This window comes from Lutra lutra, chromosome 17 (assembly GCF_902655055.1).
Source record: "Lutra lutra chromosome 17, mLutLut1.2, whole genome shotgun sequence".
Lineage (NCBI taxonomy): Eukaryota > Metazoa > Chordata > Mammalia > Carnivora > Mustelidae > Lutra > Lutra lutra.
The window spans coordinates 14,173,074-14,191,278 of NC_062294.1; the positions used below are offsets into that span (position 1 = coordinate 14,173,074).

The 18,205-nt window shown below is 42.1% G+C and overlaps 1 protein-coding gene across 1 annotated transcript in view; it reads right to left on the reverse strand.

Moving 5' to 3' along the window:
• The window catches only part of PMFBP1 (polyamine modulated factor 1 binding protein 1), a 129,829-nt gene that overhangs the window by 77,204 nt on the left and 34,420 nt on the right, over positions 1-18,205 (reverse strand). Inside the window, exon 2 of the mRNA XM_047712140.1 lies at positions 1,333-1,489. The gene's annotated coding sequence lies outside the window, so the exon portion shown is untranslated. The remainder of the gene's footprint in view (positions 1-1,332; positions 1,490-18,205) is intronic.

The following is an 18,205-nucleotide window of genomic DNA, read 5'->3' on the forward strand; positions in this document are numbered from 1 at the left end:
TGCCATGGCGACGTGTTCCAAGAGCAGATTGCTCGGAGTCACATGGGCAGAGCGCGCTCAGTAACACTAACACATCAGAGAGCAAGGCCACTTAACCTCAATCGCTTCCAGCTATTGTGCAGAATGCAATTGAATTTATTCCTAATTTCTGCCAGTGCTAAGGAACAAAATTTCCCTGCAGATTTTAATCTTACTCAGGCAGCCCCAGCCAGTGCTCAGACACTGTTCCGCACCAATATTCAGCCCGGCTACTCGCCCACTTTACAGCTCTATTTTCTTATTCTTATTTTTAATGATAGCTTCCCTCTCCCTCCTGGATCCTGAGCGTCCCCCTGCCCTGGGGAGAACTCCCCTCCTCCTTTCCGAATGGCTGCACGGTTTCTCTGACTCCATTCTGCTAATACAAGGAGCACAGGTTCATAATAATACTGGTGAAAAAAAATGACCGGGCTCCACTCTCAGGAATAGCTTCCCCCCCAACCCCAAACCCGTTCTGAAATAGAATTCCCACCGGCTCTGGGCTGCACCTTGGAATGGCACAATGAACAGCCACATCGTAAGAGGGCAAACTGGTGGATCAGTGAATAATAGAATCAAAGTGGGTATTTTCTGTCCCTGTCACAGTCCCCTCCCCCTCCACACATACACTTTACCCACCCCCACAACCAGGAGAACAACACAGATTAGCAGGAGGTACAACGGCCGATCACAGAACACTCATTTCAGAGCTTATCCGCTCTTATGAAGGTTGATAAATCAGAGTCTCTCATATGGACGGTCTCAAGTTAGCAGCGTCATCGATCTCCCCTGTCCCTTTTAAGTTATTTGTCTTATTCGCTTCCAAAGATGATATCAGAGATGCCAAATGAGCCTTTGTTTTCTGTGCTCTTGCTCTTCCCAGGGTGAGTTGCTGTGTTGTTATGGGGAGCTAAGAAGCATGCTTCCGGGGCCCAGTTCTTTGTTTCCAACCCAAGGTCACCTCTCCCTGTCTGTTCAGTTGTTGTCAGCGGTCTGCCTGTGTTCTGAGACACAAGGCGGTGTCCTCCCTGACTGAGACTTTGCATGGTCCTACTCTCCGATGACTGCCCCCTTTTTACGAATGTCACTTTAAAAAAGACATAAAACCTGCTTTAATAGCCAAATGAAGACAAAGCAGAGTCCAGCCCTTAGAAAGCCCAATGCTGAAGGTCAAGCAAAAGGAAACTTAAAACCATAGGGATCATATGAAAAAAAAAAAAAAAAAAAGGATGGGGAGATAGTTTCTGCAGTTGCTTCCTTTAAGGGGGTGGTTTACTCTAATAAGGGGTGAAAATGTAATTGGAAATCACTTACTTAGCTAGTAACACTGTTCTAGTGCTGTGCTGCCACAGGAAACTTGCTGAGAAGTTGAGCAGAGAGGGAATGGCAGCATGGAATTAGGACAGCCTGCTGGTGGTCATTGTTGACTCTATGCAGAGGGCTTGGTGGCTATGGGGAATCTTCATGGAGCCTGCAAGAGAAAAATAGCCAGAGAGGAAATGAAGAGAGCTACTGCAATGGATTTTATATCAGCAAGGTGACATTTAGATCTGGAGAGAGAAAACCACATGCCAAGTTGTTGGTCGCACACATGGCTTTATGCCTGTCTTGTTGTGCTGGAGCCTCTAGAAGGTCTTTGCCAAACACCTTCACCCCACACCTGCCTGCCCATAGGGCAAGGGGGTGGGATGTCCTCAGAGAGAGCCAACCCTTTAGCTTTAATCAGGGACTTTACACTAGCCTGAACTCTCCCTGGCTAGGAGGGGAAGCCCTGTCCTTGTAACTGGCAAACTTTGCTGGTATTCCCAAAACTGAACATGTTTTCTAATCAAAATGGGTTTGATTTATTCTGGAGCATCACTTCCCCACTTATCAGTTTAAAATATTTGCTGCCTCTCTTGCTAGAGCTATTCAAGCAGTTAGAACCTTGAAAGGTTCCAGGAGGATATCTAATCTGTATCCGAGCAATGTCTCTTTAGGCAGAGTGGCCTTCTGGACCCTCTACCCATACACAGGTATCCTGGGACCAGTGAGCTTCATGGCCTCTACTGAAGAAAGATGCTGTGAGAACATCAGGAAAACGTCCAAGAATTCTATCCTTGATGAATTTCATTAAAGGGAAGGGCAATCTGTGCTATTATGCTAATACCTGCAATAGCAATTTTATTATGTTTGTTAATCTATAGTCAAGGAATAACATTATTATAGCTCTTACAGCTTTTCAAAGTACTTCCATAACTATTAGCTCATTTGAACTGCACAGCAACCCTATGATACAGGTGGGGTATATTTTACGGATAAGAAATTAGGATGTAGAAAAGTTGGGATTAGGACAAAATCATACAGAGTAAGGATAAGATCTAGATCTCGGGATATTTGGTGCAGTGCTCTTTCCACACCATGGACAGGCTCAAGGCAAGAGTGCTGCCTTTTCTGAGGAAAATGGCCCCAAATGCCTCCTTTCTATACAATTTGCTATGGTTGTATCTTAGGAAAGAACCGGCCCATAGATGAATGGATGGGGGTTGGTGTTTGAGCAGAGGATAACCATCTCTAGGTTGAGCATGAAGAGTACAAGTGCCTCTGATTCTATTCACAAGTGTGGATTCTATTCACTAGAATTTTTCAGATCAGACAGAGGCAACCCAACCCAATTTATCTTCTCTCTTGGGAATCGTGGCAAATGAGAAGGTAGGTCTAGTTCCCCTTTGCAGGAAGCCTGCTATACAAATCTTCCTAAGAATCAGTGGGCCTCAGAGTGAAGGTGCCATTTGAGGTTTTGATGTAGTCAAGTTGACTCTTCCAAAATATAAACCATTGCATCTTCAGCTCTCTGGGGTAATGGAAGTACCAGATATCCTTACCCTCTGCTGTGCCTCCCACATCCAGAACCTCTTCCCTACCTTGTCCTTGGTGGTACGGGATGGGGCCAAAAATGGGTTCAGAGTCTGATGGATACATTACTTTGTGATTAAAAAAAAAAAAAAAAGCCCCCAGAGTTTTAACACATGTACTGCTCTAAGTTTCTATGGATCCTATGAACCTCTATTGCAGAAAGTAACCAGAATGTGGCTGGATACTACTTAAATATATTAATCTATTTTGTCTTTCTTTTCCTCTTTTCCTACAAACAAGTAATTTGATTGGCCATTGCCTTCGGGGAGACATGTCACGAGGCAGGTGAAAGTCTTTCTGGCTTGCATATTACTAAAGCTTAAGTTCTTAGGGAAAATGTTCCAATGGGGGTATTAGCATCCCTAAAAAGGGCTTTGGAAATGCATGTCATAAATTTTATTGGTAGCTTAAATGAATGGAAGGTACTGTCCCCATTTTGTTCTCTAGGGGCTAGAGATGCTAAGTGTCAATAATGAATGGACGGGAGCTGTCCTACATCAAATGCCCATGGTGGTCTGTTGTCAATTTTGGAGAGGGGATTTGGGAGCACAAGCCTAGTGTCTTGAAGAAACATAAATGCAGAAGGATTCCAGGCACCGAAGAGAGATTTCCCTATAGCTGGGAAGAGTGAAAGGGGAGCAGGGAGAAGAGGAAGGGGAGAAGTAGAGAAATGTCTGTGAGTTCTGACTGAAGAAGGGACTTGCTCCCTGAGACCTGACAATATGTCTACATAAGGGGCAAGACTTCAGAGTGAAGTTCATGCATGGTACATCTAGACCAGGTTTTCTCAACCTTGGCACAGCTGCAATTTTGGGCCAGATAATTCTTTGTTGTGTGGCAGCACAGCAGTTTGTCTTCCATGGAATACCTATGGAGAGTTAATGTACATCTAGAATTTACCATATCTGGTATTCTATTCCCCATCTTTGGCATTGGGAAGGCAAGACAACTGTCCACTAGTGATGGGCTCTGCTGGAAGGAATCAGCACATGTCTTAGTTGGGCATTCTCTTTCAGGCCTTGGGTCATAGCATACTGTCTGAGGAAAAGAGGAGCAGCCTGTGGGTCCCAATTCTGTATGCTGCTGGTGATATACACAGAGACTGTCCTTTGTGGGGTCCCTGGGTGCTTTAGCTGGGTTATGGTTCTCTGTCTGCTAACTATATACTTATTGCTTTTTTATTGTTTCACAGTCTGATTAACTCCTTGTTCCCATCCCACCCATGGGATGGATTTGCAGAGCTCCCAGATTGCCATAGAATCCTCATTTGTAAGTCCGTCATTGCTTTTCCAGCTCTTTACCCAGCGCGGCTTCTGTACTGCCCTGGAAATGTCTGGTGTAAAGCTGACATTTGGCTCTGTCTTCTCAGTTCACAGACTTTACCTTGAGAGGGTGATGAGACACTAATTTGAGATCATAATTTTATGCTGAACAGTTACCCTTAGAACAATGCATTTTGGATTTAAATTTACATTGGAGTTTGAGAGGTGTGAAAGTTAGAGGAACTATGTCCACATTTTCATTATAGATACTCCTCATTCCCAACAGTTGTTCAAGAGATCTTCAACACTTCCCACTTAACATCTGGTTTCTAATTCTGTTAGAATAGTGTGTGCTTCCTCTGAATATGATAGTTAAGAACAAATAGCGATTGTCAGAAAAATAATCTCCAACATGATAACAAACACTTTTGTGGAATACACAAGGGCCTGGCTCTAAAATAAATAATAATAAAAGATACAAGCAAAGTTGCCAGAACCAGTCCTTTAACAATGAATTCGGTCAACGGATTGTCTTGAATTTTATTTACTTTTACCTCTGGGGTTATTTCCATCCCAGGAAAGGGCTAATATTATCAATTACCCACTATATGTTTGTATACATTATCTCAATTCATTAAAAAATACTTTTTTTAAAATTTTTAGAATGGGAGAGAGAACATGAGCATGAACAACGAGGGGCAGAGGGAGAGGAGGAGAAAGAATCCTAAACAGCTCCCATGTCCAGTGTAGAGCCCAAAAAATACTTTCCAAAGCTCATTATTTTTGGTCAGATATAAATTAGATGACTAGATATATTGAAAGGCCACTAACTCTACAAAGTAGGTCATGGCTGAGTGGCAAAATACCCTGGTAGTTCAGAGAGATGGAATCCCAAGATTGAGGCGCTAATGAAGGTTTTCACAGAGCTGGCTTCCTCCAGGAAGGTCTCCCAAATCCTTTTCTTCATTTTCCTCCACCAAACTAAAGTTAATTCTCCTATCCTGGAATTTTCACACCACTTTGTTTCTAGTACTAGATACCCAATACCTAATACAATTTATTCATGTATTATCTTCCTTTTGGAGAGAAGATCATCTCTTTCACTCATCTTGCTGTGGAAGCCTTGACTAGGCCCTTGTACTTAGGAGATCGAGTAGGCTGAGTAGAGACACTTGAACCAACAAATCAACAAAGGAACAAATTAGTAAATGAATGAGTTGATATGGGATTTGAGCTGGATCTTGAAGGACGGGCAGTAATAAATAAATAATAAATTGGTCATTATAGATTAGAAACCATCTGCCTAGCATCCAGCTGGAATCCTTACTGAAGTTTTTCACTAGCCATGCTAAGAACCCTGCATTTTTTTTCTCCTCTAGGCCCCACCCTGACACTCATTAGAATTGTTTACAAGTAGCATGGACTTTGGTGACATCAAGGCTTCGTTGGGATAGAGAGTTGGCACTTCATTGCGGAGACCCCCATTACTTCCCCGTAGGAGGCTGTCACTTCTCCAAAGTGCACTACCTCTGGTGCCAATCTCTCACTCATGCATTCTCCTCCTGACTGCTGGGAGCACATAGGCATGCTGCATGTCACCTGCTCCTCTGGCTCTTGACAATCTCCTTCCTTTGTTTCCAAATCCTACGCAAATTGCTTGGTTGACAATCAAAGCCTGCTAACATCAAACAGCTGCTATAGACAGGTGTGTTCTACAGTTACCTGCTGTTTGCTTTCCTCAGCCGGGACTGACATGACAAACAAAACCAGGGGCTGGGTGCCAACTTCCTACTAGTGTTTTTCAGACTTGGAAATTCACCCTAAAAATAGCCTGCCTCAGTCCTCATCAGTGTGTGGCTGGGTGGGATGCTGTACAACCCCACTGATCATTGCAGTGCTTTGCAGAAAGCTGGGAATCTCAATGGCTGCATCCCAGCAAAGAGGCTGCATAGTTCTGGAACTCTTGATTTCTGAAGAATACCCAGGACCCTTAAAATATTTTCCAGATTTTTCTTTCTTGTTAATGTGGTTACAGGAGTATTATTTCCTGCTTTCTACTTTTAGCAGTCTTCCCATAGGTCTCAGGTTTTGACCTTTGAAATTTGCTGTAACTATCCTGGAGTTTACTCTGTGATAATTATGGGGGTATGAGGGTATGGCAGGTTGGTGGAGGAACAGATTCCCACTTCTAACATTCCTTCCTGTTTTGCTATGTTATGCTAGCAATTGTCATTTTCCATACTCCCTTTTATTCACTAGGTGCAAAGGCACCTAGGGTTCTGGATGTGATTTAAGTTCTGCTTGTTAGATATACCAGCATGAATTATGGAAGGTGACATGGGGCAGTGCCCATGTTTTCTGGGGCTGTTGTTTCTCTGACAGCACCTTTATGGCTGTGTTGGGATTTTCAATGGTGGTCGCTTACTGACTGTACTGCTTTATGAGCATGGCAGCTTCCTGGTCACAAACCAAGCAGCAGTCTCCTTGGTGGTCTTTTGCTTGGAGTCACTCTTGACAGCTCCACCTAGCATCTGTCTCTTCAGGTTTTCTTGTAATTTTGTAAGTCATTTGATATCCCACTTTAACTTGTTAAAGTGAATTCTCTTCTCTATGACTGACCCTTAATCACCACTGAGGACAATTGGTGTAGACATTCATCCCCCACTACTGGGCACAGTGCACTGAGGTAATCAGCCAGCTGGTAGGGGTGAGAGCCTAGGACAGGTGGCTGGGAGAGAGGAGGAGCACTGTCCTCCAAGGAAGAAACTGTTTATCTCTGTGCCTCTGCCCAGGCCCTTCCTCCTGCTTGAGATAGTCTTGCCTCCACCACTATATTCCTCCTCCTTTGAGATTCACTCCTTTTCCCAAAGTGGAAGTAGTTTTTGCTTCTCTGAACTCTATGAACGCTCAGGATACTTCTCTTCGGAGACGATGTATGTATAAGCCTGATAAAATTTGACAGGAATAAAAGAGGAGAGGGTGTATACATAGCTATGCTCCCAGACTACAGCCTGATCTACCATTTTCCATCATTTCCCTTCAAATGGATTTTGGGGCCTTTCAAAGACATCATACCAGTTTAAATGACATCAGAGCAGCAGTACTGCCCAGTAGAACTTTCTGTGATAGTGAAAATCTTCTAGATCTACTCTGTACAGCAGGGTAGTCCGAGGCACAGGTGATTATTAGACACTTGAAATGTGGCTGGTGTAACTGAATAACTGAATTTTAAAATTTTGCTTAATTTGAATTAATTTGAATTTACGGAGCCATAGTGGCTAGTGGCCGCCATATTGGAGAGCAAATTAGAGTACATATTACTTTGACAGGCATACGGGCCAGGACTGTCTAGATGTCATTGTCAGTGTTTATGGGCTGAGAATTTGCCTTTCTGGCCCAGGACCAGGGCTTAAAGCTGAGGAGAAAGAGTAGTGGAAAGCTTCACGGGGAGATGACAAACTCTTTTCTCTAATTTTTAAAAGTGATCCGACTCTTTAGAAATGAATGACATTTTCTACTTCTTGTACCACTGAAGTACAGCACTGTGGTAGCACAGAGGCCGAATGTCACTGGAAGAATTCTTTGGCCACATGTTGAGTGGATCCCCCACAATGGATCAGCATTGAACGAATGACTCCTTTTGGAAAAGATAATCAGTTTCCCATCAAGACATCTCCCCCCCCCGCTCTCACCCTGGCTCTGTAGCGTCTCCTACAGTAACTGCAAGTGTGTGTCCAATTGCACTGGATGTCAAGGATGAAAACACACCCCTGTGGGCATCCTGGATGGCTGTAGGTAGATTGAACCCAACACATTCTTGCCTTGGCCACTTTGTTGGCTCTTATTACACATACGAAAAGCATGATACAATTCCAGGGCTGGGATCAATGCTGGAAATGCAGAGTATAGCACAGATGATGACACACGTCTGTGGTCACCTGGCTGCAAAGTGGCCTCTTTTCATGACGTTCTGAAAATGTATGTGCAGGACTCTTTTATTTATAGTATCTCTTTCATAGAATTCTTAGAGATCAGCATTTCAGACGCTAAGAGAAGATAGTCCTTGGATTTAGTCATTTCTGTAATAAATCTGCCATAGGAGGATATAATCACCAACCATACTTGGGTTCACTATGCTAAGTGCTCATATTTTTACTTCAAAACAGAGAATTCTCTCACATATAGAAATTTTTTTTTTTTCCTGCTGGGCATATAGATTTACCCATAGACAAAAATCATACATCCATGGTCCCAACTTGTGAATGTAGAATTTAATAACACTAGGGGAATCATCGAAATATCAGCTTGATTCCAGTTGATTTCTGAACAGTCTTGGGTGGACTATTGGGAAGATAAGCACACCTGCTTGGCCTGGGAAGGGATCTGAACCTGGAATTCTGAATATAAAGTTCAGGTGCTCCCTGGCATGCTAAATGGCTTCACTGAGGGAGGTGCTGCTGCGTGTTCAGTAGGAAAACTTCCCTTTCTCTTTCTCCTATCCCTCTGCTTCCCCCTCTTTAGTCCCTGTCATCTACCAGCCCCCAGTGTGCATAGTCTTACATGTCCAGGGGGCAATTCCACCCTTCAAAGCAAGAGTTTCTGTGTGGTTCACATGGAGGGAGGGGGTGATGGATAGGACTGGCAATCTCTCTCCTTCTTCTCCTTCTGAAAGGTCCTCCTTCTCTTTCTTCTAGAACTCTTATTTTTTTCCTTATCCTAAATCCCCATCTCTCTCCAGCTCCTCCTGGCTAACCAGGAGAGACTTGCTCTCACACAGGGCTCCTCTGACTTTAATCAGGATGTTGATATTGGACTGTAACAAGCCTCTCAGACATCTCCTCTTAGAATAAACATAAGAATTAACTTAAAGTCATGCCTGGGTGGCTCAGTGGGTTAAAGCCTCTGCCTTCAGCTCAGGTCATGATCCCCGGGGTCCTGGGATTGAGCCCCACATCGGGGCGGGCTCTCTGCTCCGCAGGGAGACTGCTTCCTTCCTCCTCTCTCTCTGCCTGACTCTCTGCCTACTTGTGATCTCTGTCAAATAAATAAATAAAAAATCTTTTTAAAAAAAGAATTAACTTAAAAACTTTTTAAAATTTATTTGAGAGAGAGAGAATGAGCACAAACAGGGGGAACGGCAGAGGAAGAGGGAGAAGTAGGCTTTCTGCCGAGCAGGGAGCCCCACGTAGAACCCCAGGATCATGACCTGAGCTGAAGGTGGATAGATGCTTACCAACTAAGCCATTCGGGTGACCCAGGAATTAACTTTTTATTATGGAAAATATCAAATACATACAAAGGTTGAGAGAAGAGTATAATGAATCATCCACTTCAACAATGATCAATAGTTTGCCATTTTTGCTTCATCCATCCCACATCTACTTCTTTGCTCAATTTTTTTAAAAGCAAATCGAAGTCATTGTATTATTTCTCCTAGAAACAATTCAATAGTTATCCCTAACAGATAAAAACTTAAAAAATATCATTGTCATGCCCAGAAAAATTCACAAGAATTCCTTGCTGTCATCAATATTTAAATGCGGGCTCATCATTTTTTGTTAAGTAAAAATTGATACTTATTGCCTTTTGAGAGTGCAGTTAGGCAGTAGATTTCAAGATATAAAATGCCTACACCCTTTGACTCTGTGTTCTACCATGTAGAAATTTGCCTTAGCATATATTACATCCACTGAACTATGCAGAGATATGACTTATGATAGTTCAAAATGGAAAGCAACCTAAATGTTCATTAACCAGGGTTGATTATACTAGGCAATTAAAAGAAGCTGGAAGTGGGGCCTTGGTGGCTCAGTGGGTTAAGCCTCTGCCTTCGGCTCAGGTCATGATCTCAGGGTTCTGGGATTGAGCCCCACATCCCATCAGGCTCTTTGCTCAGCAGGGAGCTTGTTAGGGGCGGCCACTCCCCTCCACCCCCACCCTCTCTGCCTGCCTCTCTGCCTACTTGTGATCTCTGTCTGTCGATAAGTAATAAAATCTTAAAAAAAAAAAAAAGCTGGTAGCTCTATGTGCTTTGATATGAAAAGCTACCTAAGACATTATTGAGTAAAAAACAAGAGTAGGAAGAATATACAGAAAACTTTTGGGAAGGACCAGAAGGGAGGAGGTAAGAATAAGACAGGAGGGGAATTTCCTTTTTCACCTAATACTTTCCTGTAGATTTTGAATTATTTTTATTATGAAGATGTATTACTTTTATAGGTAAAAATAGTTAATAAAAAAGAGTTCTCATCACAAGTTTGAGGAGCTCTGATTTTATGTTTCTGGTGGTTTCTTATGTAAATATGATGGCAGAGATTACTAGTATGCTTGTACATCTGGTTCTCCTCTTCTTCTTCCTCACTGAGGAAGATGACATTCCTTTGCCCCCTGCAATTAGGTAGGGCTATGTAACTAGTTCTAGCCACTGAAGTATGCGTGGAAATCATGTATGTCACTTCAGGCTGAGGCCTTTAAGAGTCAATGTGCCTCCTCTGTGCTCTCTTATTCACTGCCATGTTCATTCTAGGGACCTCCTGTTGAGATGGCAATGTCTCCACAAAGTGGGACAGGGTCCCTGAGGCACTTGCATGGAGGACCCCCAATTTCAGACTTTGCATGAACAAGAAGAAAGCTTTTGTTGTGTTAAGGTAGTAGATTTCAGGGTTTATTACCTCAGCTTTGTTGATCTTGTCCTGACTGACTCAGTAATGACAACAGAATCACTGAAGGCGCATAAGAAACGGCTTCACAAACTGCATTGCATATCCTAGTGACACTGTGTAGAGTAATTATAAACCTTTCCCATTAGCTAATGTTGGGTTAAGCATACATTTGAGCTGTAAGAAACACAAGTACAAATTGTAGGTGCAGAAGTCATATCCACCATTTGGCCATGGTGGTGACTTCACTTAACATTTGTACAACCAGGAAGACTGTCCTCAGACTGGTAACTTAACCCTTAAGTCCCATGATGTCTTTGTGGTCTATCTTCTCTGAGCCTCTTTCACTCAAGATAGGTAGGAATCATCACAGCTTAGCCCCGTCTATCATCCTTGATGTCCCATGGCAGGTGAACTTTAGAAGCATCAGGTACTCTGAGGACCTGAATCTCTTCCTTTTCCACTGTTCTAGGGTGACTGCTTGTGAAGGCGGAAGGTGTAGTGACAACAATCAGTGAGTCAGAAAAGAAATTTCACAGCTTCATGTTGCCTCAGTTCCAATCAATTAAAAATGAATGAATGTCCTCACTAGATAACTGCTTGCTATTGAAAGATGGAGTGGAGTTCTGAGGAAGTAAGTGAAGAGTGAGTGGAGGGTATGGCAGAGATGGAACAAATCTGGAGGCACAAGAGAAAAACCACAGCTAGATCTGAGCTCAAATTCTGTCTATGTAGCCTTGGGAAAATTCCTTAGTTTCTCAGAGCCTCAGTTTTATTTTATGGGTAGTTGAGAGGCTGAAATGAGATAAGGTTCTTATATGATAATAGTTAATAGATAGTAGATCTATTATAGTTAATAGATAATAGGTTATAGTTAATATAAGATAAAAGTTCTTATAGAGTGGCTGGCAAATAGGCAGAACCAGAAGTGCCTCCAGGTAAGGGGTCTCCATGACCTACATCTATTTACAACTTTTGCTGGAGGTGAGCCAAGGCCAGGGGAGCACCAGGATGCCCACTCACTCATAGCTGTGATATTAATATTCTAGAAGGGCAGCTCCATAGGGTAATTCCAATACCGCATTGGCAGCTCACCATTAGTAACAATGCAATAATGACTGAAACTCAGAGAATGTGTATGATGAGCACTTACACTGGTCTAACCATTTTCTGTAAAGCCTTATGATAGTCCTTTGGAAACTATTGTCATTTCCATCTTGCAGATGATGAAACTGAGGCCCCAAGAGGTAAGGGATTTGCCCAAGTCCACACAGCCTATATGTGGTAGAACTAGGATTCAAACCTAGGGTGTTTGAGAGCCCACACTATTAAGTACCATCTCCCAAAGTACTGCTCTTCGCTAACTCGCTATTGCAATGGTCACTGTAGATAATAGGAACAAACACAAAGCTGGCTAAGAAATGCTTAGCTCCTTTAAATGGCTCCTTAAAATTTTATAGTAAACTTCATGTCAATCAGTTTTCACCCAGAACACATGTGACATCAAAATTTTAAAAAATATATGTAGGAAGGGGGTTTTAAGTGGGGAAATACAAGTTCTTTGCACCTCTATAATTTTCAGGGTTGGAAGGAATATAAGGCATGTCAGGAAGGCAATCCTATGCAGTATGTCTCCAATTACCTGGAGTATGATTTTGTCCTGATAGTCAATCTGGAATGGTAGGTCAGATGGCAGAGAGGCTTAGGGGCTCAGCAAAGAAGTCTGGGATTTGCCTTGAGTCACTAGAGGTGATTGAGGAGGGGACAGACATAATGAAATAATGTCTGCCACTGTTAATCTGGCAGTGGGGAAGGATAAGAGAGGCTGATGGCATGGGGCCAATGAAAGCCTATTGTGGGAATGACAGCACATCTAGGATTGAAACAGAAGAAATGAAAAGAAGGGGGTATCTGGAAATGAAAGGAAAAACCAACTGGACTTGGTGATTATTAATTGGATCCTGGGGTAGGGGAAGCAGACATAAGTTTTCAGGCACAGGAAGAGATGATTTTGGGAGAAAGAAGAGAGATACACTGAATTTTAGGTGAGATGGAAATATTAAAGAGCAGTGGCTAATAGGTGGCAAGAGATACTGGGCTGGAAGGTAGAGGAAACTCAGAGTTAGGATTTAGTAGAGAAATGGAAGCTGCAGTGGTGAGAATTGGAAAAGGTTGTGAGAGCAGGACTGAGAACCAAGAAATGGGGAGAGGAAGAAGGAGCCCCTGAGAGGTGGGAAGAGCAGTGAATGTCAACATCAACAAAGAGAAAGGTAGAGATCAGCCCATAGAACCTGACTAGAAGGCCACTGGTGACATTTTAGAGTACAGCTTCAGTGGTGCTGTATTAGTCACGGTTCTTCAGGGAAACAATCAATTATACACACACACACACACATACATATGTATATAAATACATATTTATAGATATGGTTTATTATATATAATGTATATATTATATACATATGATCTGTTATAAGGAATTGACTCACACAATTATGGAGACTAAGAAGTTCCAATACCTGCAGTGGCAAGCTGGAGACACAGAAGAGCTGATATGTAAGTTTAAGTCCAAAGACCTGAGAATCAGGAGAGTTAATGGCATACATTCCAATTCAAAAGCCAACCCGCTTAAGACCCAAGCAGGGCAGACATTTCTGTCTGAGTCTGAAGTCTGGAAAAGACCAATGAATGTCCCAGCTCAGGCAAGAGAAGTTCCCTCTTGCTTAGTATTTTTGTTCTCTTTAGATCTTCAGTTGATTGGTTGAGGCCCACCTACACTGGGGAAGGTGATCTGCTTGGCTCAGTCTACCAATTCAAATCTTAACCTCATCCAGAAACACCCTTCTAGACATGCCCGGAATATCTGACCAAATGTCCGAGGAAGCCCATGACCCAGTCAAATTGACACATAAATTTAACCCTCACAAGTGCCACAAAGTCAGCTTTTTGGGGACTAAATAAGGAAAGCATGGTGAGGAAGAGGAGGCAGGAAGATGTAGCCACCTACTTGAGAATGTTGGCAGCCAAAAGAAGGAGAAAAATCACATGCGAAACTGAAGGGGCAGCAGGGTCAACCAAGATTTCTTTAAATGATAGAGGAGACCTTTAGACTTGACTCTCCTTTGCTAATCCATACAGACGTTCATTTAATCTTTTTTTCCCAAAAGGTTATTGAATTGAATATACAATTTCCAATCTAACTGTGTTTGCCCAAAGGTAAGTTTAAGTTAGCTTACATTTCTGGTAGGCACGCCAACTATTGGCAGGGAAAGATGGCTGTGAAAGGATCTGGGGCAAAGGAAAAATCAAGCCCACTATCCAAAATGCGTTGCGGATGAAAGCGCACACTGCTTATAAAGATAATCAAAGTTAATTGTTCTATGTTACTTGTGGCTTTTTGTCATTGATGCAGAAGGGATCTAGTGTTTTTTGCCAGCATGTGTTGACATGCCTTAGCATTTACTTAAATACAAGGGAATACACCTTCCAAACCTTCATGCCAGATGGGTCAGAAGCACGGAAGGGTCCTACACTTTGGTCAGCTGGATTAGGTGGCAAGCCAGCCATGGCACAGTGACGTGTCCCTGCCCCAAAGTGAGAGAGCAATGCTTACAACCCAGAAATCCAGACTCTGCAAAACCTTAAAGGTAAGTAGTAACAAAATCCTTTTTGAGTCACAGACCATTTGCTAGAGTCCTAGTTCCATGTTTCATCAGTGCTGTCTCTTTTCTCTCACACATCTCTGTTCTTAAATAGATTCCACAGAGCCAGCTGGGCCTGGGCACTCAGTTCTGGTCAGCCTTCTCCCTGGAAATGACACTTCTCTCCTCTCCTCACTTAAACTTTTTTTTTTTTTAAAGATTTATTTATTTATTTTAGACAGAGAGAGGGTGGAAGGTGGAGAGGGGCACAGGGAGAGGGAGAGAGTCTTAATCAGACTCTGCGCTGTGTGCAGAGCCAGACACGGAGCTTGATCTCATGACCCTGAGATCATGACCTGAGCCAAAACCAAGAATCAGATGCTTAGCCTAACTCACTGTACCACCCAGGCACCCCTCCTCACTTAACCTTTTAAAACAGGCCATGCAAATACCTGTCTAAACAGTGCTTGTGTCCAGAAAGTCATGTGCATATTGTACTTGGTCAAACATGCCCATTAACCGTTATTTCTCAGTGGCTGTGCTGTTTCTTTACTTTTCTTCAACAAAGGGTCTGCTCTATTTCTGGCTGAGATCCACTCACTGACTTACAGTGATGCCCCACACATATTCTCAGGGTTATCACTCTATATTTATTAGCAAGGGGCATCTGGGTGGCTTAGTTGGTTATACACCCACCTTCTGATTTTAGCTCAAGTCATGATCTCAGGGTTGTGAGATGGAGCCCGAAGTCAGGCTCCTTGCTGGGTGTGGAGCCTGATTCTCTCTCTCTCCCTCTCCCTTTGCCCCTTCCTGTCCCCCCGTCTTTCCTCTCTAAAAACAAAACAAAGCAAAACAGAAAAAAACCCCCACACAAAAATAATATAGTAACAATGAAAAGGTTTGAAATATTGTGAGAATTACCACAATGTGACAGAAGGACATGAAGTGAGCAAATGTTCTTAAAAAATGTTGTTAAAAAATGACACTGAAAGCTGTGCTCAATGCTTGCCACAAATCTTCAATTTGTAAAAAATGCACTATCTGTGAAGCTCAAAAAAGCAAAGTGCAATAAAAGTGCTCAATATAATGCTCTTGTTAGATTATTTGAGTACAATTAATTCTTATAGTATAAAAATATAATTGAAGAAAAAATTATAGTTAACTACTCTATTACATACTTCAAAGTCACTAAGAAACTAGATCTTAAATGTTCTTACCACATACAAAATATGGGACACAATGGAGGTGTTCACTAATGCTAAAGCGGTAATCATATTGCAATCCATAAATGAATCAAATTGATACATTACATATTAAACTTATACAATGTTATATATAAAATAAATCTCAATAATAAAAAAATATAAAGTCCCCCCAAAGAAGAGATTTCCCTATATATTACACATATGATATGATAATAATACCTAGTGAAATCTTTTCTAAATTATATTTTTATACTATAACAATTTAATTATATTCAAAAATCTAACAAGAGCATTTACTAGGTTAAGACCTATTAGGTTATTAGGGGAAGACCCATGAGATACAAAACAAATAGAAGACATACTACTGGCTTTCAGGTAGACTACACACAAAGTGGGGAACAAGACCCACACACAAGCAGTGACAATTAACTGCCCTGTCTGGGTGGGCCATGGAAGCACATGCAGGAGCCTGGGAGACAGGTGGGCATTTCTTCCCTGCTTCAGACTCTCTGGGAGGGTCACTTCTTTCCATGATGACAGTTTCTGTTGGGTCACTCTGCCACTTCTCGCTGGCTCTGGGAACACTATGTCTGTCTCTTGTTCCTTCTGTTCCAGAGGTGGTAATAATTTCCTGCTATTGCCAGTCCCGGGGCACCTCACCTTTCCTTGCCTGTTCTCTTAATCCTGTCCCTTCCTCTCTCAGTAGCCCCTACCTTAAATCCTTTTCATCTGTACCATTGGGAGTGGAATCTGTTTCCTACCAGGACCCTGAATGATGCAATGAAACTTAAGAAGTTGCAGGTAGGGGGTTGCTTTGCTTCTTGGTAGAGATTCTAGCATGTCAACCAGAACAAATACTTGTTTCATAGAGGAGAAGGGGGGTGGCCATCCCCAGTAGGAGGGGAGGAGGAGCTTTGAAAGCCACTTACAGAGAGAAAAAGCAAGGGTTTGAAGTGAACAAGTTGGGTGTTGGGCATAGACAAGTCTGATTTGTGCAGCTAATTTTTAGACTCTAAAAAGTTAAATAAATCCTTCCTGAAAGCTTATGCTTCCTGAACTGTCACTTGTTTAAAAAGAGAGCTACATCAAAGCCCCAGGCATCAGAATTCCCAAGAATCCAAACTTCACAGCCCTGCTGGGGGACACTGCTGATCCTCAATTAGGAGGAGAACTGGAGGTAAGCAAGGAATCCTTTCTGCTTTAATTATTCCTGGCTTAATATTCTTTTTCAAGCTTCGCTAATTGAAATGAAAGAGCGTCATGTTTGACTAGGGATGAAAAAGAATCCATTTTTGGATTCTGATTTAAGGATCATGAAACCAGGGTCAATTTCACCTCCATGGCTACTGAGTCTCCCAATGGTGACAGAGAACAAAACAGAGTGTTGAAAAGGTGAAGTGTTTCCGAGTAGAGCAAGAGCAATGTTATCCAGGAGTTCACAGGACAAAGGATACATTAGGTTGGCCTCATGGCCGTTCTCACTTAAATGATTCAGTAGCCAACTGCTCTCAGTGCCCCAAATCCCGAGATACCTAATACCATGTGCTGGGGGGCTAGAAATCAAAGAAGAAAGAAAAATGTCTGCCAAGGATCCTTTGCTAGGTAAATCATTCTAAAAAATAGGAAGGGAGGCAAGGGGTGGTTTTATCACCCTAGGGGGCAGTTATTAGTAAGAGGAGCTGACGAGAAAAGAACTTCTACAATGTGCTTAAGGATATGTTAAGTGCTTTCAGAGAAGTTATCCTAATCAGTCCCCACAGCAGTGTGGTGACTTAGGTTCTATGGAACAGAGAAGACTTTGAGCTAGGTGGCTGAAGTTTGCATGTGGTTTCGCCAGAAAAATCTCGTGTGCTTTCAGGTCTCTGTGCCTCAGTTTCCTCAATTAGAAAATGAAAACAATGCCTAATCCTTATAGGTGAATGATAATCAACTTAAGCAGATGAATTTCTTTGGATGGAAAGTTCAGTCTATGTCCGGAAATATTTGTTAATGTGAATAGAAATAATGAGATAACGTGGGCTAAAAGCAGAAGAGAATGCATAGATGAATACTCAAGTAGTGACAATACCAACCATAAGAACAATGAGTAACTGAAATTTAAGAGCTTTTACCAAATGTAGCTCTTTTGTGTGTATATGTGTGTGTGTGTGGGGGGGGGGTGGGTATTTGGTTAACTCACAATTATAAATTTTCTTTGGAAATGGGATAAGATATGAAAACCAGTCAGTTCTCTCTGCTAAAGTGCTGCTTAATCAGAGAGGGCTTCCCTGATCATACTAAGAAATAGCATGCTTGTCATTCATCTTCCTTTACCCTACTTTATGTTATATACTTAGTAATTTATTATCTACCTTTCCCAACTAGAGTATTGGCTCTAGGAGGGAAGAGATTATGTCTAGTTTGTTAATTGTTGACTCTTCAATACCTGTAACAATGCCTAGTACATAGGAGGTACTCAATTAGTATTTATTGAATGAATTTAATAATGATATGATATGAAACTGTGTTATTTTTTCAGTTATTTT